At 44.9% G+C, this 21035-nt stretch overlaps 2 long non-coding RNA genes across 2 annotated transcripts; one reads left to right on the top strand and one right to left on the bottom strand.

The window, feature by feature from the left end:
- The first annotated feature begins 724 nt into the window (after positions 1 to 724).
- LOC311597407 lies at positions 725 to 15158 on the top strand. Its single transcript, XR_014779221.1, has 3 exons — positions 725 to 923; positions 6655 to 6852; positions 15021 to 15158. It is a non-coding gene; the product is annotated as an uncharacterized lncRNA (long non-coding RNA).
- Positions 15159 to 15665: 507 nt separating this feature from the next.
- Positions 15666 to 20738, bottom strand: LOC311597406. Its single transcript, XR_014779220.1, has 5 exons — positions 20659 to 20738; positions 18548 to 18708; positions 17694 to 17789; positions 17357 to 17416; positions 15666 to 15959 (listed from the first exon to the last, which is right to left on the bottom strand). It is a non-coding gene; the product is annotated as an uncharacterized lncRNA (long non-coding RNA).
- Between the last annotated feature and the right edge of the window lie 297 nt (positions 20739 to 21035).

The raw sequence follows: 21035 nt of genomic DNA, 5'->3' as shown, positions 1-21035 counted from the left end.
CCACGGGTCATACAAAAGACTCCTTGGTCTCTCTTCCACATCTCCTTCTTGGCCCAAACCTTAGAGCAAACCAACTATAAGGGTAACCAAGTCCTGAATGGAAATTTTCATTCTGCTATAGAGTCTATAGTGCTATTGTTTGCCTAGTCTACTGAGGTTGTTTTCGGTAACGCACTTTCTTTGTATGTTATCCAGAACTAACTCGCCCAGAGTTCCAGGCCTTCTAAAGTCAGCAGGGCCAAGCCACAGACCTCCTGAATCCAGGGAGAACCAATGCTACATCCCACATGCCGAGGAGAGAACAGAGAGCCCGTTCTCATCTCCCCTTGCAGGCCCCATGCCTGAGTCTCCCTCTCTCTCTCTCCAAAGAGGAGATCACAGGTTGTGAAATACCGTGATGGAAAAACAGCCACAGGGCACCAGCTTAGCCGGATTGTATCCAAAACCATTACGTCATGAAAAGTTTCTTTCCCCAAGTACATGCAGGCCGTTTTCCAGCAATTATCCCAACTCACTTTTTATAGAGAGATGGGGCCGAGGAGGAGGGGAGAGGTGGGGGTTACAGCCCAGAAATGCACAATCCCCCATTCATGTCTCCTGGCTCCAGATTATCCCACATTAGTAAAGCGGTTCTTCCCCAGCCTGAGGCTCTGGGCTCTCCCAATCTGTCCCCCTCACCTGGGAGATGTCGGTGTGCTGGAGAGGGGTGGGTACCAGTCTGAGTTCCATCAAGAAATAGCGGGCTGCGTACAGACTCTAGGCACGGTACTGACATGCCACCTAACAAATGAACTAAAAGGGCTCTGAAAGAACTGAGCTGTCTGTATGTCTGTCTGGTTCCGCTGAACACAGTGCCTTTGAGGCAGGAATGAAGCTAAAACACGTGGGAGCCATAATTTCATTGCTTAGAAGAAGTACGGAAGGTAACTATGCGGCTGTGTGGCGGAGCGGAAGTGAAGGTGGGGAGAAGCAGGTGCGGAGGATGATGGGAGATGGGAACCTTCTGCAGTTGATCTGAGAGAAAACAAGCACAATGATTGGTTAGCGGGGGGGGGGGGGGTGGCGGGGGGAGCAGGGGGAGGGGGTGGTCAGTCACAGTGGCCTAGAATAACATCTAGAAACTTCAAGAAAGGAGTGAGCCTCAGAAAGGAGGTCACTTCCTCCTCTCCTGTTGCAGAGGCTCAGCAACAGCACAGGCTCTGAGAAATCTGTGTGGGCCAAGGGTGGCTAAGCATGAGCCGGCAGAGGCAGCGCCTGGATCACCTTCCAAGTCAAAGAATCTGTAAACCATGACAACAGATGACACAGTTTTGTTATGATTGTTTTTATAGTATGAGGTCAGGAATCTGTTTTAAGACCCTTATAGATGGGCTGGAGAGATGGCTCAGAGGTTAAGAGCACTGACTGCTCTTTCCAGAGGTCCTGAGTTCAATTCCCAGCAACCACATGGTGGCTCACAGCCATCTATACTAAGATCTGATGCCCTCTTCTAGCCTGTAGGTGTACATGCAGGCAGAGCACTGTATACATAATAATAAATAAATAGGTCTTTTAAAAATACTCTTGTAGAGTTGGGGGAGGGGGAACATGAATATTTTTTATTCAAAGCCTGTCATTTGCAGCAATATGAGGCCAGCTTGATCTACAGAGCAAATTCCAGGACAGCTTGGACTACATAGAGGAGACACACACACACACACACACACAGAGAGAGAGAGAGAGAGAGAGAGAGAGAGAGAGAGAGATATCACTTGGAGTGGGATGCAAGGAGAGTTACAGCAAAGATAGAGGAAAGATGTGCAGATGTGATCAATTTATGTAAACTTCAATCATCTGTACAATACTAGTAAAAGAGGCAAAAAGCCCATAAGCCTGTGGAGAACAGTCACCTGGCTTCCAGGAAGCAGCTCTGGGTAATTTCAACAACCAGGGAAAAGGAATGCCTCCCTTACCAGAAGAGTGTCATGTTACAGCAACTTACAGTTTTATAAAAGAACTTATAAAGACAGCACAGATACAATTTGATCACACAAAATGTGAGAGGCAAGGGTCTGGCCATGAGCATTTATATCCCAGTGTGCAATATTGCTTTGCCAGCCATATCCTTCTGGGGACAGTGTGTATGACAAGGGGAATTCCCACACTGTTCCAGGCCTCCTCAGCAGACATTAATATTAATGCCTGTGTTGATATGGTCTAGATATCATTAGTAAGTTTCCTGGTTTCAACACTGCAGCAAAAGCAGGGAAAGTCCCAGGCACAGAACAAAGTTCATCTGCATTACTACCCCCTCACGTTGTTCTCAATCAGTTCTTGGCATCCACTTTTAGGGAGCCTCGGCCTTCTGCAGAGGCCCTCTGAGAACATCCCACGGAGCCCTCAAGACTAGGATCAAAGGGACTGAGTCAAACACTCCGTTTCTTCAGTTCCAAGATTAGCACAGACGCTTGAATATGTGGTTCCCATGCACGAGGACTTTCCTTGACATACTGATAACAGCATAAAACACAAGATATGAAGGTGCCCACATTCCTGTCACCTAGTCATCACAGTCACTGAGGTTGTGTCGACTGATTCAGGAACACTAGAACCCACACTGTGGCGGTTGTGGTCCACAAATCCTTTGTAAATTTTTTTTTTACAAGTGTAGGTGTTTTGCCTGCATATGTATATGTGCACCACGTGTAATCCTGGTACTTGCAGAGGCTGAAACAGACCATTGGATCCCATGAAACTGGAGTTGCCATGGCTGGGAATCAAACCGGGGTCCTCTGCGAGAGCAGCCAGCGCTCTTGACTGCGGAGCCATCTCTCCAGACAGTCCCCGATTTTCTCCATCTCTTCTTGACTTTCCTGGCTATGATGCCTCTGAGATTGTGTGTGAAAGTCATTTTGTAGACAGCTCCTTGCGACTGGTTCGGTGATGCTTTGGTGACAAGAATGTCACACATATGTTCTTGGTGCATTTTGTTTGACGAATGTCACTACAGTTGGCCTTGTGTCAGCTGGTATGAACTTGGGTCGCCTAATTAAGGTGTTTTTCCAGGTTTTCCACTAGAAAGTTGCTCTTTTTCTCTTGGCAGAGACTAAGAAAATCTATCCTCATCTAACTTTCATCACTCCTACCATATACTAACATCCTTGACATTGTTTCCTGCGTAAATTAACTGCCGTGATGGCTGCCAACCAGTGATTTTTCCAGTTTTACCATTCCTTCCAAGTGCATTAGTTAGAAGAAGACTTTCTCATTTTTACTCATTTACTCATTTATATTTAGCTGTCTGATTCATGGATTCCATTTTATCCAATTGGATAGAATCCATTTTCATGGTACATAATGGCAGACTTAGTCATTGGGAGCCCCTCGAGCTGGGTCCTTTGTCCTTGATGATGTTGCAATCATTCATTAAATACTTCCTGACTTTCAAGTGCAACCTAATATCCTGACCACTTTCTAGACTTTCTCAACCACAACCTGGTCATTTCTCAAGGGAGTCCTGGTTCCCCTTAGTGAAGAAGCAAAGAGCTAAGCATTAAGCCTGCTTATCACTATTGGAGTATTTTTGCCCCCACCCCGTCCTCTCTGAGATGAGAACACACACACACACACACACACACACACACACACACACACACACACACATATGCATACATACACAATCTACTGTTGAAAATGTAGATTAATAATTGCTGAAAGAACATAAGTCAAAATTTATCAAAGTTTCATTCTAAATATGCAGGGATCATATGCAAATCAAACCTCAATAAAGCTGTAAAGAAAGATGGCGACGTTCGTTATCTGTCAAGAGTAAAGAGATCTGCGAGACTGCAGAAAGGAAAAGCCACGCAGTAAGAAGTTAATGTGTGACTTTTGCTGTAGTCTCTGTCAGAGAAAGCCACCAGGAAATAAATGTTTGTCTCAACATTTCAGGAGGAGCATCCACCATGGACAACCCATGGAACATGGCAATAAACAGTGTTAGGAAGAAGGAGTTGATGTACACCTGGGCAGGGGGCGGAGTGTGAGCTCACTTGGCACTGGACTGTGTGGTGTAGAATAGGACCTGATCTCTAAAGCACGGGAGGGAAAGGTTGGATTTCCTGTCAAGGAATAAGTGATAAGTCTTATCTGTAGAGATGCAAGGGCAAAGCTGTATTGGGAAGGAATAAGGAAGGGACTGTTATTTTTCCAGCCAAGTGGGGCAAGTGTTTATAATTTTTCATCTGAAGCACAGTAGTTTGTTCTACATCAGACCAAAAGAAAAACTGGCTTGGCTTTGCCTCCTTTTATTCATGACCTTAAGGGTATTCTAAGGTTGGCATGTTGTGTGGTTGTGTGTATTCAGTAAGCTCAGATGTAATTGCCAATCAGCTTTGAATGTCAGGACTCTCATTCCGTTTCGTCTTCATCTCTGCCTCTCTATCTCGCTGTCTCTCTCTCTCTCTCTTTCTCTCTCTCTCTCTCTCTCGTCTCTGTCTTTCTCTGTGTGTCTCTCTCTGCCCCTCTCTATCCTGTCTCTCCTCTCTCTCATGTCTCTGTCTCTGTCTCTCTCTTTCTCTCTCTCCTTTACTGTATCTCTCTGTCTCTCTGTCTCTGTGTATCTCTCTGTGTCTCTCTCATACCTCTGTGTCTGCTGAGCTGTGGAAACAAAGGCATCAGTAACCCCTCATTCTAAAGAGATATGAAGCATAATTTACTAGGTTCAACCCAAGCACCCACCCACTCCAGAAACATGCACTGAGGAGGAAAGCCAGCTAGCTCCCTGTCTTCACAAAAGAAGAGGACATGACAGCAACTTGCCATGGCCTAGAGCCATGAACACCACTTGAGAGCAAAGGAATTCTGCGGGTTCTGTGAGTTATGGTACAGACAGACTGCTAGGAGCCAGATTAAGGACCCTCCAAAGGAGACAGACATTTTTGATGGTGGGTGCTTTGATTCTGTTGGTAACGCCCATACGCTCTAACAAATAGTATGCACCATTAAGGGAGATAATGACATCATCTTCTTTCTCCCCTTGGGCCTCATGCTCCTGGATGGCTGTACTGAGTCAATACATATAAATGCATAAGACATAGTATGGTACCTTATAGCAAGACTGTAAGCTCCCGCTGGCTTATAAGGCCTGTGAGCTTTGCCCCATGCTGTTGCTGCTGTCTTCCAGATCGTAGCAAAGGATTTAGCATGGGCACACTCACCAAAGGCAGCTTCAGTTACTCACAGGGTGATGAGCGCTGAGTTAGTGGCAGATATAGTGTGCGGAAGCATGTAACCATGGTCCAGACCAACTGATTAAAGTAAAAATAATCAAATAACTTTATGATGCAGTTATAGCTTACTTATTTGTCTTTGATTTTTTAAAGATTTATTTATTTTAAAGATTTATTATATACGTGTGTGTATATAATATTCTGCCTGCATGTATACCTGTGTGCCCGAAAAGGACACAAGAACTCATTACAGATGGCTGTGAGCCATGAAGTGGTTGCTGGGAATTGACCTCAGGACCTTTGGAAGAGCAGCCAGTGCTCTTAACCTCTCAGCCATCTCTCCAGCCCCGTCTTTGATTTTTTTTTTTTAGTTTATGTTTATGATGTTTTGCCTGCATATATGCCAGTGCATATGAATGGGCCCAATACCCACAGAGACCAGAAGAGGGTATTTATCCTCTGGAACTGGAGTTACAGACTTGTGAGCTGCCATGTGGATTCTGGGAACCAAACTCAAGGTCTCTGGAAGAGCAGCCAGTGTTCTTAGCTGCTAAGCCATTTCTCCACCCAATTATCATTAGTGTGTGTGTGTGTGTGTGTGTGTGTGTGTGTGTGTGTGTATGCATGCGTGCATCTGTATATATTTTGGTTTTTATTTTGTTTCGTTTTGTTTTGAGAAAGGGTCTTAATTAGCCCAGGCTGGCCTCCCACTCACCACAAAGTTGACTATGATCTTGAATAAACTCCTGACAATTGCCTACCTCCATCTTCTAAGTGCCAAGGCCGCAGGCATAGTCACTACAAACAGTTTATATGGTTCTGGGAATCAATCCCAGGACCACTGCATGCTGGGGCAAGCACTCTATTGTTGTTATTATATATTACCTGTATTATCAGCATGGCTTAATAATGTTTATTATCAGGCCTATAATTATTATTACTTCAGTAAACCCGCTAGCTATTAATCAAGACACAAGCACCTGTTACATTTTAAATTTGCCTTAGTTAACCTGGGGTAGGACAGACATTAATACTCTAGACTACTTCTCATAGTGGGGCAGGTATCCCATATCTGCCCCATTCCCATGCCATCTGCTTCTAATAACTTCTATCGAGCTACCTCCCATCCATAATCTCAAATACTTGCTAATGTTCTTTATCTGGCCCATATCCTCCATCCATGCTGGCCACATGCTTTCTTTCATCTAACTCATGATGGCCTTCTTCTCCTCTCTTCCCTTCTCAGGCCTCTCTCTTTTTCCCCCTCCCCCCAGGATTCCTCTCTCTCCAAGCCTGGGAACCTTAGCCACACCTATCTCACCTGCCCTGCCCAGGTGGGAAGCTTTTTATCAACTAGCATCAAAATACATCAGACCATCCCCCAACACTCTACAATTGAGCTACATCTCTGACCTCTAAAACTTAAATTTGTTTAATTACACAGGAGGCACTGACCTGGTCCCAGAGACTCAACATAGAGGCTAAAATAGGACAAGCACCCTTTTTAGGGAGCCATGATGCACCTCTCCTGATCCCCTTGTCCATCGCCAGAGGAGCCAAAGCAGAATTGTGATTACAGAAGGAAGAATTTTGAGACAGGAAGTCAGATTTCTTCTGTACTGAAGTCCCCACCCAGCCAAAGGTCAGAACTGTTTAAATAGTTCAATAATCTTGACTATGTAATATTCCAAAATTGTAATAGTACAAAACCTAATATTTATGGGCACCAGGAAAGTTTCTGCTGACGATATCAATAAGAGAAGGAAAGAAAGTCAGGCAACTAGGCAGTTCCAAGGCAGCCGGAGCTATAGAGCAAGACATTAAAAAAAAAAAAAAAAAAGTCCGGGGGGTGGGGGGGGCAGTTCAGACAGGACAATAGTATAAAATGAAGTTGGAAGGATCCAAGATGGCAGCACCAAGCACACAATCCTTGTTTGATCAGCAGGACAGCAGTGACTGTGCAGGTACCTAAGGACCATACTGAGAACCACAAACCACCAGTGCTGGTAATCCCCAGGTGAGAGGGGTCCAAACTATGTGGAGCAAGGGTGGGTCCAGCCTCTGGCCACCCAGCTAATCTGCCTACCTGGGTCAATAAAACTGAAGCCCCATTGTCTATACCCACCCCCAAACTCTGACCATCAGAGGCCACCAAACCTCCTAATACCAGAGACATCCCAATGGGAAGAGGTCAGCATAAGAACACGAGCAACAATCCACAGGGCTATTCGATACCACCAGACACCAGCCATCCCCACCACAACAACAAGCCCTGGATGCACCTGATACACAAGAGAAAGATTTCAAATCTGAGGTTATAAAAATTATAGAGTCCTTAAAGGTAGGTGGGGAGCAGGCAGAAAGAGATCCAAGCAGAGAGCTGCTCCAGTGGGTTTGTTGGCCTCTTCTGATGGAAGACAATGGGCTTTGTGCCCTGCTAGGCATGTGGCTACTCCTTGGAGCCTGTATTTGTGCCTGTAGGGACCCAGGATGGGAGACAGAATCTCAGGGGTAGAAGACATGATTGAAGAAACTGATGCAACAGACAAAGAAAATGTTAAATCTAAAAAGCTCCTGACACAGAACATCCAAAAAATGTGGGACACTATGAAAAGACCAAACCTAAGAAAAATAGGAATACAAGAAATAGAAACTTATGGAACACAATAAAAGCAGTGCTAAGAGGAAAGTTCATGGCACTAAGTGCCTTTATAAAGAAATTGGAGGGGCTGGAGCAGCTCAGAAGTTAAGAACACTGCCTATTCTTCCAAAGGCCCTGAGTTCAATTTCCAGCAACCACATGGTGGCTCACAACCATCTATAATGAGAACTGGTGCCCTCTACTGGTGTGCAGGTGTACATGCAGGCAAAACACTGTGTAGTTAATAAATAAATAAATCTTGAATGAAAGAAAGAAAGAAAAAAAAGAAAAGAAAAGAAATTGGACAGATCCCATACTAGTAACTTAACAGCACACCTGAAACCTCTAGAACAAAAATAAACAGACACACCAAAGAAGAGTAGATGGCCAGAAATCATCAAACTGAGGGATGAAATCAATAAACTGAAACAAAGAGAACAATGTAAAGAATCAACAAAACCAAGAGCTGGTTCTTTGAGGAAATCAACAAGATAGACAAACCCTTAGCCAAATTAACTAAAAGGCAAAGGGAGATTATTCAAATCAACAAAATCGGAAATGAAAAAGAAGGCATAATGACAAACACCATGGAAATCCAAAGAATCATTATGTCTTACTTCAAAAGCCTATATGCCACAGAATTTAAAAATCTAGATGAAATGGACAATTTTCTTGATAGCTACCAATTACTAAAATTGAAGTAAGATCAGGTAAACAAAATAAATAGTCCTATATCTCCTAAGAAAATAGAGGCAGTCATCAAAAGTCTCCTAACCAAAAAATTATCAGGGCTGGGTGGATTAAATGGAGATTTCTACCAGACCTTAAAAGAAGAGCTAATACCATTTCCCTTCAAATTATTCCACAAAATAAAATAGAAGGAACCCATTCTATAAGGCCATAGTCACCTTGATACCTAAACCACAGAAAGACTTCACAGTTTCAACCAATTTCTCTTATGAACATTAATGCAAAATTACTCAATAAAACAGTTACAAACTGAATGCAAGAGCACATAAAAAATATCATTCACCATGACCAAGTAGGTTTCATCCCAGGCATGCAGGGATGGTTCAATATATGCAAATTCATCAATGTAATCCATCATATAGACAAACCAAAAGACAAAAAAAAAATATACAAAAAACAAAACACACACACACACACACACACACACACACACACACACACACACACACGATCATCTCCTTAGGTGCCAAAAATTATTTGACAAATTCTAATACCCATTCATGTTTTTAAAAAAAAAGTCTTGGAGAGAGTAGAGATACAAGGCACTCCTGAGCATATACCCGAAAGATGCTCCACCACACAACAAGGACATTTGCTCACCTATGTTCATAGCAGCTTTATTTGTAATAGCCAGAATCTGGAAACAACCTAGATATCCCTCAGGCAAAGAATGGATAAAGAAACTGTGGTACATCTACACAATGGAATACTACTGAGCTACTAAAGACAAGAAAATCTTGAAATTTGCAGGCAACTAAATGGAATTAGAAAAGATCATCCTGAGTGAGGTAACCCAGATGCAGAAAGACACATATGGTATATACTCACTTATAAGTGGATAATAACCCAACATAGATGTCCTCTGAGAGTCTCCAGCAGCAGAGGATCAAGACAGATACAGAGACTTGCAGTCGGACTCAGGATGAAGTGCTGCAAGTTGTATGGAAGAGTTGGGGGAGGGAAGAACACGGGGTTGAGGCTGTCAGGAGCTTCACAAGGAGACTGTCAAGGCTGGCAGATCTGGACCTGTGGGACCTGCACAAACTGTTTCACCAAGCAAGGATATTACAAGCAGAGAACCTAGAGCTCCTGTTCAGACGTAGCCAATGGATAGATCATTCTCCACATGGGGAAGAGGGGGAGAGTCGGGGGGCTGCCACTGACACAAACTCTGGTGCCCACCATTTGATAACTGCCGCTTGGCAGAGAGACCCTATGGGAACACAGAGGAAGGGGTTGCAGGCTATCCAGAGGAGACCTGACAGGCTGTGGTCAGCTGATGAGGGAGGAGGAGCCCACCTGCCATAGGTCTAGGGGAGGGGAATAGGGCAGAAGAGGGACGGATGAGAACAGGAAGATAAGAGTGAGGGGATTACAATCAGGGTGTAATGTGAATAAATTATAATAAAAGAAAAGTGAAGTTGCTCTATGAGTGTGTTAGCACATCCCATTGACTCAATATGCCATTATATATTCACAGTAATGGCACACCGGCATTTTTTAATTAATAGACTTTTATTTGAGCAGATTTAAGCATATAGAAAACATAGTTTCCACACATTCCCTCTGTTCCTCACTACCCACAGTTTTTTCTGTAGTCAACATATCACATTCATGAGGCACTAATAAGCCAATAGTGATGCATTATTACTGACTAACACCCATGTTTATATTAAGGGTCACCCTATGTTGCAGCTTCGGGATTTTGGCAACATACATGCCACATAACTGCCCTTGCAGTGCCATGCAGGACAGGGTCATTCAAAGTCCTAAAAATCTGTGTGCTCTACCCATTCAACCCTCCCCGGCCCCACCTAGTATCAGAAACCACTGATATTTCTGGTTTCCATAAGCTTTGCTTTTCCAAGAATGTTAGACAGTTGGAAATCACACATTAAGTAGCCTTTCCAGACTGGCTTCTTTTACTTGGCAATATGCATTTCAATTTATGTGCATCCTTTTGCGGCTTGAGATCCCATGTCTTTTTACCAGTGAGTAATATTCCATTGTATGGATGACTATCCCTCTATTGTAAGACATTTTAGTTGCTGAAGGTAGATCAATAATGAATAAAGTTGTAATAAACATTCACTTGCAGGCTTTGTATAAACATAAGTTTTCAAGTCCTTTGAATAAATACCAAGGTATGTGATTACTGGAGATTATGGTAGGAGGATGTTCAGTTTTGCAAGAAACTACCTTCCAAAGTAGCCAAACCATTCTACACGCCTGCCAGCACTGAATGAGAGCCTTTGTTATTCTGTATTCTTGCCAGCACTTGATGTTGCTGGAACTGGATTTTAGCCATTCTCATAAACAGACAGAGGTGTCTCATTTGTTGTTTGACTTATGTGTGTTTGAAACCAATTCTTCAGAAAAGGGGAAAGTTTGATTTACTTGTGGATTTTCATGGTGTAAATAGTGCAATCGTGAAGATGAAAAACAATATAGCCATTATGGGAAAGTGTAGAGGTCTTGGAGAAAATAAAATAAAATAAATAGACCTACCATATGATCCAGTGTCACAGCTTGCCTCCTGTGGCTGTGATAAAACACTGACCAAAAGCATCTTGGGTAGGAAAGGGTTCATTGCAGCCTACAGATCACAGTCTATAATGAAGGAAGGCAGGGCAAGAGCTCAAGCAGGAACCTGGAGGCAGGAACTGAGGCAGAGGCCACGGAGGAAGGCTGCTTACAGGCGTGCTTCCCATGGCCTGCTCAGCCTGCTTTCTCAGAACCCCCAGGACTACCTACCCGAGGGTGGCACTGTCCCCGGTAAGCTGGGTCCTCCCACATCAATTATTAAGCAAGAAGATGTCCCACAGACGTGCCTACAAGACAATCTATTGGAGGTGATTTCTCAACTGAAATTCCCTCTTCCCAGGTGATCTAGCTTGTGTTGTGTTGACAAAACCTGACCAGCATATCCAGCAATCTTACTCCTGGATACACATAAAGGAAATAAAGTTACTTTCTCAAAGAAATATCTCCACTTGAGTGTTCATTACAACTTTATTCACTATAGCCAAGACAGGGAAATCACCTAAGTGTCCATCAATAGGTAAGTAGATAAAATGTGACTCATGCTGGACATAATGAAAGACAAGTTATAGGAAAAAAGGACAAAGGGAGAACACTCTGACCCTGACTTGACCCCAAGGTCAAGGAACAAAATTCACTAATCCCTGAGCTTGCCACAGAATCCTACCAATCCCTGAGCTTGCCACAGAATCCCACCAATCCCTGAGCTTGCCACAGAATTCTACCAATCCCTGAGCTTGCCACAGAATCCCACCAATCCCTGAGTTTGCCACAGAATCCCACCAATCCCTGAGCTCACCCAAGGTCGTGAATTGAAATTCCACCAATCCTCAGCCTGAACACTCCACTTGCCAAGAAATTCTATCTAAACCTTGCTGCTTCTCACCTGAGCAGAGGCAGCCGCCCTCCTGGGGCTGTCCCTCTTTTGACTCTCTTGCATGAGGGTTGTTGTGCAGCGTGACTTTGTGGGACTCCCTGGCTCCCGCTTGCCAGGCTATCTCTTGGAGCAGAGCTGTAGCACACTTCTCGAGCGGAAGCCTTTCTTTTCAGAGCCGCAACACCTCACACTTGTCACACTGCATTGGCTATAGAATAAAGCATTACTCAGCCTGTCAAAAGAAGAAAGCTCTGCCATTGTAGACAACGCTATGCCAAACAAACTAAGCTAGACACAGGAAGACAAATGCTGCCTGATCTCACAAAAAAAAAAAAGTAGTGGGGAGCTGGGCATAATGGTGCACACTTTAATCCCAGCACTTGGGAGACAGAGGCAGGCTCATCGATGTGAGTTGGAGGCCAGCCTGGTCTATAAAGTGAGTCCAGGACAGCCAAGGCTACACAGAGAAACCCTGTCCTGAAAAAACAAAAAACAAAAACAAAACAAAGCAGTGGGGAGCTGCATTACGGACAAGGGCAAATGGTATGATAGGGCCAAAGGGCGTTAGCTTTCCATTCTCAGTGAGCTAAAGCATCCTGGTGAGTGGTGTTGCATTATACACTCCATGGGGAGAGCAGCCCAGCAGTATTCTCATGACAAAGGGAAGGGGAAGTGTGCTGAGGGGTGCATTGGCTTAGCCAAGTCCATCATTTTACAAGGCATTTTATATGTGTTTATGAAAAAACTACGTGGCCTACCTTGAATGTGTACATTGCTATTTGCCAAGTGTAGCTCATTATAACTTGGAAAATTGAATTAAAAAGAGAAAAAAAAACCATTCCACTCCAGCCAGTTTCAAGCAACTGCGGTGATGTCACTGAATGCAAAGCTACTCCCATGTGGGAATCACCTCCCCACTACTCAGTACAAGATTAACACCCTTCACAGCCCTCCTAATGTCCGGTATGAAACGGGGCCCTACTTACTGTGCACTCTTGCTGGAGGAACTGTTTAAGCAGTTCAGTATGTCAGTGCCCCCAATGGATCTCCAGGACCCCAGAAACCTTCCCGTGGGTCGGATGAGCTGGGCGATGCCCTAAGAATAAAGCCCTGCCACTCATGGCTTCCCCGTTCTTCTTCTTGTTGCAACTGAAGAGCACCGTTCCCTTTCCTCCTTTGTTTTTCCACGTTTCTCTTGTCCTAGGTGTAGAATTTAGTTGGTGGCCATTTTGGCAGTTTATTGATGACCGGATCTCACTATGTAGTACTCACTGGTCTCAAATTTGTGGTGCTCCTGCCTTGACTGCAGAGGGTTAGGAATACGGACACGTGCGTCCACAGTTGGCTATCCCAAGTATAATTGAGATAGATAAATATTGCTATAAGAGGCATGGGCCTGGGACAATCTTCATCTGCTCAGTCTCTTCCTTTGGCTCCTAAATCTCTTGGCTCACCCCCACCTCAGCCATTCGAGGGTCTCCCTCTACACTCACAGCCAGTGGGGCTTCTCTGGCACATATCAGGGCATCTGATACAGGTGCTGAGCTTTCTGAATTAAGAAGACAATTGGACACGCATAGGATTATCTTTTAAAGTCTCCATGAGGTTCAATTATGTAGCTGACTGCCCTCTTCCTGGGGCTTTTTTTTTTCCCTTAGTCACCAATAATTGGAGTTGGTAATGATTGCCTGATGACTTACTGCTCAGCAACTCTTTGACCAACACTAAATTTAGCCTTTTTATGTGAGATTATGCTTTGAAGTGTGACCAAATGAAACTTGGAGCCACAAGAATAAAACAGGTGCAGCCCTGAAGTCTAAGCAGGGATGTGAAGGCAAGACTCCTGGGTCCTGTGCCCAGTTCTGCCCCTGTAATCCTTAATCTGCCTTCACAGAAGGGACACTTCAGCGTAATTAGTAACCAGGATTAGCAAGATGATTATGCCAGAGAAGTTATTTGTCTGAGAGAGCAGCAGCTCTCCTCAGCCCTGGAGGCCCCGTCAGTGGTTGGCCCCTGTAAGCGCCCTGCATGAAGCCCGATCTGCCCTTGGGCAGATTGCACAAGCGCTGTGAGATTAATTTCCTCATCTGTGACCTGAGACCGCAAGCCTTTCATGATGGACAGGTGGTCTGGCTCTTCGGGAACAGGCGTGGGCTAGAAGCAGACAACAAGGAATTTAAAACCAATCTTGTCTCCGTCGGTGCCATGTGACCTTGACTAAGCAAAGCACTTCACTGGAGCCTGTTTCTCTCTCCCTGCTAAATAAGGATGCTGAAGGAGGAGGAGAAGAAATAAGAGGAAGAGGACAAGGAATAAAAGAGGTGGCTAAGAGCTGTACCCTGACCAGTGAAGTTTCCTTGCGTTAAAAATTCCGCAGGGCTAGCAAGATTGTTGCCCAACCTAACAGCCATAATGAAAGGAGCTAACTGATGTCAGTTGTCCTCTGACCTCCACCTGCACATCAAGGCATGCACAAGTGTGTACACACAGACAAAAATAGATAGATGATAGATAGATAGATAGATAGATAGATAGATAGATAGATTAGAAATAGAGATGATAAATAGAAATGGATAAATGATAGATGATTGATAGATATAGATAGAAGATAGATAATATATAGATTGATAGATAGATGATTGATAGATGATAGATAGACTAGAAATGCTCTTTTTAAAAAGAGAGAGACTGTTAAATCTGATGTGAGCCCAAGCCCATTGGCCTTTGAGAATCCAGTCTTCCATCAGTCTGTGGTAAGTATGCCTCTTCCAAGTAGCTCATCTACATACGATGCTCACTGTCTGACACACCCTCATCCTCAACGACCACACCGAGAAATCACTTCTATACAAATAAATTCCTAGACATTGAATATAGGGAAAGTGCTGGGGATGAAGTCGCTTCATACAATCTTGAAGACGTTTGCCTTCCTGTTAGTTGGCCTCTGTGACCCCCCCCCCACAGTATAACTTTCATCTTTCTTGTTTGTTTTTGTTTGTAGTTCTGAGGATGGAACCTGTGGCCCAAGCATGCTAGACAAACACTATGTTCTGACCTCCATGGCAGAGCAAGCAATCCCTCTCCAAATCTGAGGACGCAAGGAGAAATGACACATCTCAATGAGCCAGGAACTAGGTGCTGTGGGTAATTCAAATGTCCTTCACGAACTCGGAGGGCTTTGGGCTGCTAGCTTCTCACTTCACTGTGGGATGGCATGTCATGGTAGAAGTGTTTAATAATCTTTTCTTCAAGAAAAATAAAGGCCCTGAGTTTGTGGGCATTTCCTTAGTTTCCACGATATAAATATGGTTCCTGTGGTCACTTTCAACCTCCAGTGTCCCTTGTACACAGAACTGTGGGTGGAATTTAAGAAATAAACTGTAAACTGGGTTTGGTGGCACACGCCTTTAATCCCAGCATTCTGGGAGGCAGAGGCAGGTGGATCTCTGTGAGTTCAAGGCCATCCTGGTCTGCAAAGCAGGTCAGAGAAACCCTGTCTCGAAAAACCAAAAACAAAAAGAAAGTATAAGGAGGAGAAAAGTTTGTCTAAGAATCCATCTATCATATGACCCAGTTGTCTCACCCCTGGGTATTTATTTACCAGAGGTGCTCTAAGTAAATGTACCACAGAGTCACTTGCGTGGCAATGTTTAATGCATGCATCGCTATTCACAAGGCTAAGTTATGAAATCAACCTACATATGCATTATGGGGGTGGATAAAGAAAATGGGAAGGAATTGAGGAGATGGATTCTGCAGGTAAAGCACTTGTCATGCAAGGGTGAAGATCAGACTTCTAATTCTCAGTGTTCACGTAGATGCTGGGTGGGCATGGTAGCCCAACTGTCATACCAGCACTCAGAAGGGGCTCCCTGGAGCAAGCTGGAAAGCTAGCCTAGTTGAAGTGCCCAGCTCTGGGGCCATATGAGAGACTCAGCTTCTGTAAATAAGAGGAAGAGTGATCAGTGCCTTGGGAATCTACATGCTCTTGCAACACACATACACACACACAGAGATGCACACAGGCACATATACACACACCACACATACATACACACTCAGTCACTCACTCACATACACACAAAAGCATAAACACATACAGAGAGAGAGAGAGAGGTGCATAGGCAAACACACACATACTCAGATACACACATAGGCACACCAAACACACACACACACACACACACACACACACACACACACCACATATACACACATACCACCCACAGGCATGCGCAAAAAGAAAATGTGGTGTACATACACATTGGAATTTTATTCAGCCATAAAGAATAATGAAATTGTGTCATTTCCAGGAAAACGAATGTAATCAGATATCATTATATTAAATTAATAAAGTCAGTCTCAGGGGGAAAACATCTTGCTGCTTTCCCTGATTCGTGGATTCTAGATTTTGTATCGATTCATAAAATCATGTATGTGCTTCAAATGGCACAAAAGTAGAAGTGAAAAGTGTGTGGGGAATGAAAGGGACTAACCAAGGATGGGTGTGGCAGGAAGAGGAGGAGGATGCTGTGGCCAAAGTACATTACACACAGGGATGAAAGCATCCTTATGTAACCCAGTACTATCTACAATGGACATGTGCCAGGAAAAAAATAGCTCTTTTCCAAAGAGATTGGAGCCATTTTCTTCCATTGCCTTGCCTGCCCCTTATGCTAAAATCTGACCCAGTGTGACCGATAGATCTCCACCTTCTCGCCCTCCATTGATGGCCTACTTGCCAGGCCACACTTCATACTGGCCACTCATCAATCTCTGGTGTCAACATAGGAATTTTTCTAGTAGAAAAATTCAATCATGTGTCTCTCCTGAAACCGTTCCTCCCACCCCTTTCTACTTTCTCACTCAGAGTCTATCTTTCCTACCAAAGGTTAAACTCCCTAAGGGTGTGGGTCTTGCCTGCCTTCTTCTTTTTTTTTTTAAGATTTATTTATTATATATACAGTATGCATCATCAGATCACATTATAGATGGTTGTGAGCCACCATGTGGTTGCTGGGAATTGAACTCATGACCTCTGGAAGAGTAGTCAGTGCTTTTAACCGCTGAGCCATCTCTCCAGCCCCTGCCTTCTTCATTGTGGTATTCTACTGCCCTGGATGGTGCTTGGCACGCACGAGCACTCGATAAATATTTGTTAGATGACTCTCAAAATGCTACTTAATGATGTATTCATCAAATATTTTTAAGCTCCTCGACATGCTAAGAACTGAATAGGGCCATGGAGATTTGGAAATCAATAGGTATTACTGATGCTGCCCAGCGTTGGTTTCTCCTTGTGAGCAAAGACATGAACCACAGAATAAATATTCCCACCGTTCTCCTGGAAGGGCAGCCAGGGACCAATGGAGGCAAGACGAAAACCATGGATTCCAGCTATAAATTATACAAACACATGGCATTAAAAAATTATTTTAGCACATCAAATATTAAGTCATTTGTACGCTCTGCAATTACTTTATCTGTCATCAGCACACTCGAGCTGTTTGAAGCGGTGACAGATGGGAAGATGGCTGTGCCAATTTCTCCTGCAGGTGTGCATCTGGGCTAGAGGGGAGGTTCCCTACGTGCAGCAAGGGAGGGAGAGGGAAGGGTGACGGAGGTTATGAAACTGGAGCTGATGTGAGAGGCTTGGCAGAAAAATAAAAATTACCAATTTGCATCCTGGAGAGCTTCGGGGCACTGCACTCCCTGGGAACTCGGAATGGGGATTAACTAGGCAGCTCCGGGGAGTGAACTTGCATGTTGCCTGCAATACAGGAGGAGGAGGTCAAGGGCCGAAAGGGAGGCATGGCTAGTGGAAAGGTCCAGGGCATCTGGCTCTTCCTGCTTTGCTCTGAACCCTAATCAAATCTGAGGAAATCAGGCCCCCCCCCAAAAAAAACTATTTGAGTAGAAAGAGATGGAAGTTCGCCCAGAGAAGAGCACCTGAGAAATCATCCTGGGAGGTGCAGGATGCTGAGAGACTGTAAAAGAACCTGGCACAAAATATTTGAACTAAGGAGAACGAGTTTTTAGAACGCAAGGATTACAAGAATTTAAGACCCACTCCGACTGCGTGGTACCTTCAAACCCAGCCCGAGGCAGAACATCTCTAGTTGAGACTGTTTTCTTCCTGGAATTTTGGCAGATCTGCCCAGATGAGATTTGTCCTCATCTCCTCCCCTCAGATTCCCAGAACGTGAGGCTCTGCTCCAGAGCCAACATCTTTGGCTGCTTTTGGTGGTGAGTGGCATACTCTACCGCCCACTCTGGAGGGCTCAACCCATCTCTGCTGAGCTCACCAATTCCGCCCTCAGCGACTCCACCTGCCACCGCCCTCTTCCACCTGCACCCAACCATGCTGATGTTGAGCCATGACCCTTTAGTTCTCATGGGCTCTGGTATCGCAGTTCTCCCCTCCATCCCTCCATAGTCTCTCTCAAACTCTGAAGGATTTGCGATCCGACAGGTAGATTGACTCCTCCTCCTCCTCTGCACTGCATCCCACTCCAACCCCATACACACCTAGTCGGAAAGTGATCAGGTACGAAAGCAAGTCGCTCCGTGGATTTATTTCATTGAAGCCCCAAACCACTGGGCACAAGATGACACTGGTTTTGTCCCATCTTCTCGGGCAGGGAGTAGAAGAATGGCTTTCAAAGCACAGCATGAAGGAACAGTGGTCACTAGGAGACATAAATTCCAGCCTGTGGAGCTGCATAGTCTGGCTTAAAGGGGGTTCTGAAAGTGACTTTTGTTTGATGATGGCGGAGGTTTTCTAGTTACGGAAGATTTCGGCAGGCTTTGCTCATAGAGGAATGGATGGAGGCCGTATCTTTCCCACTCTCCAGGAACTTAAGATGAGGCAGGGCACTACCTTACAGAAAGGCAACTGCCAAATGGTGAAAGTACCAGGAAACAAGTGACTCTTAGCAAACTAAAATCAGGGGTTTGGTCTACAGCCCTACATCAAAAGCCTAAGCAGATTGACAACTCTTGAGGCAGGAGGATGGCAGAGTTGGGGAGTCTGAATAAGCACACGCAAGCCCCATTGCTTTGAATTGGCTTAATATCAAATTTTGATTTGTTCTGAAATTTCAATAGCATTAGAGAAAAAGAAAAGTCTTGTGTCTGTTCTCAGAAGGGGGTGGCCTTCTGGAAATTGTGTAACCTTGCTCTTGGATAACATACATCCTTATTGGAGCAAAGGCTGCATTGAGGGGAACGCTTTATTCACTCCAGGAAGCAGTAGTCAACCTTTTCCCTTTGTGAGAAAAGCTCACTGAGAGGCCTGGGATTATGAAGATAAATAAGCCTAGTCCCTCGCCCTGAGAAAGGCACAATCCAACAGCCGGGAGCTGGCATGAGAGGGAGTGATAAATCACTCTCGTGTGGGACTGGTTCTGCCGTGTGGAGGGCTATGGCAAGAAGATGGAGGAAGTGGGCCTGGCATGAGTCAGGGAGGCTCGCAGAAGCTCAAAAAGACAGGACATTGAAAAAGGAAGCAAGCAAAACGTGTAAAAGTATGGTGGCTGAGGCATCACCAGCTGTTCAGAATTTTCCCCCAATGGCCATTTCTGCCTTGCCCCAAGGGAGTGATGACAGCCGCTCCATCCATGGGCAACAGTGGCAACGTGGACTTGGAGAACGTGGGTACCAAGCCACTGAATTCCAGGTTTGTTTCCAGGTGACTGAAGACCCATTGGATAGATTTAAGGACAGGGTGACAAGAGCCCTGAGACCTGTGAGGATCACCCCCCTGTGTAGACTGGAGAGGGGCAGCTCTCCACAGTCGGCAGAGGACACACTAACAAGCAACTGCTGGGGCTGGAGAGATGGCTCAGTGGTTAAGAGCACTGTCTGCTCTTCCAAAAGACCAGGGTTCAATTCCCAGCACTCACATGGCAGCTCACAACTGTCTGTAATTTCAGTTAGAAGGGATCTGACACCCCCACACCGATAGACATAAAATAATATTAAATAAATTATTTTTTAAAAAAGAAGAAGAAGCAACTGCCCTGAGAGAAGTTTCTGTGCGGGGGATCTCCTCCATGGTGGCTGACACACCTTCAGCGTCCATCACACAGACCTATGAGTCTAACCTTAAGCTTCATAAGCTTTCTATCCCAAGAGGGGAATAAAATTGGGTAAAAGTGCAGTAACCAGGGAAAGGGGAGCAATGCAAGGAAAGTCAGAGAAGCATAGAAAGATAAAAATCAACTTTAGGAAAGAACTCAAACGCTGATGGTGTTGTTGAGGGTTAAATTGTTGGCTTGTTTTCTTAGTGTGTGCAAGGCCCTGGGTTCAATCATCAGCAAAATAAAGGAAGGAAGGAAGGAAGGAAGGAAGGAAGGAAGGAAGGAAGAAGAGAGAAGAGGGAGGGAAAGGAAAAAGAAACCTCAAGAGGAAAGGAGAGAAGAAATATCCCTTTCGTCTCATGAAAAGCATTGCCCTGTATCCTGGAAGAATACCCTAGGGTTCTCCAAGAAGCTGGGTTTTCCAGGCCTCTGCTAGAGGAGCCTCCAGCCTCTGTCACCTAGCTGGTAGCTATTCCCCCACAGGTCCCCAGTTCCACCATGTTTTTTTGTGCCGTGGCTGATTCTGCCCAGCTCCCTGTGGTCATGAACAGAACTGACCTCTCTGACTCAGCGGTCCTGACAAGATCTCTGCCCCAGGAGGTCGGTCAGGCTCCCTGGCAAGCCCAGCTCCTCTGCCACACCTGATGTCAAGGGAGAATGATGCATGCTCCCAAACACACGGGCCTGAATGGGGAGACCAAGCCCTTGTCAGTCAAACGCCAACAGGGCAGTTCTGAACCTGCCGGCTGGGTTAGTCATCACCTTTGTAAAACAAAATACTCCAATAATTAATACAGGGCAAATTAATTAAAGGAAGTGGGAGCATCGCAAGGCCCATTATGAACTGGGTGATAATTATTAGCAAACACAGGAAGAGGTTGAGTAAGTGCCCCTGCCTCCCGCTTCATTGGCAGTGAACTAAGCCCTGAAATCCC

Source organism: Acomys minous (genome assembly GCF_964271855.1).
Source record: "Acomys minous genome assembly, chromosome: 5".
NCBI lineage: Eukaryota > Metazoa > Chordata > Mammalia > Rodentia > Muridae > Acomys > Acomys minous.
Note: the sequence above shows the minus strand (reverse complement) of the source record. Positions and strands in the feature narration are given on the sequence as shown.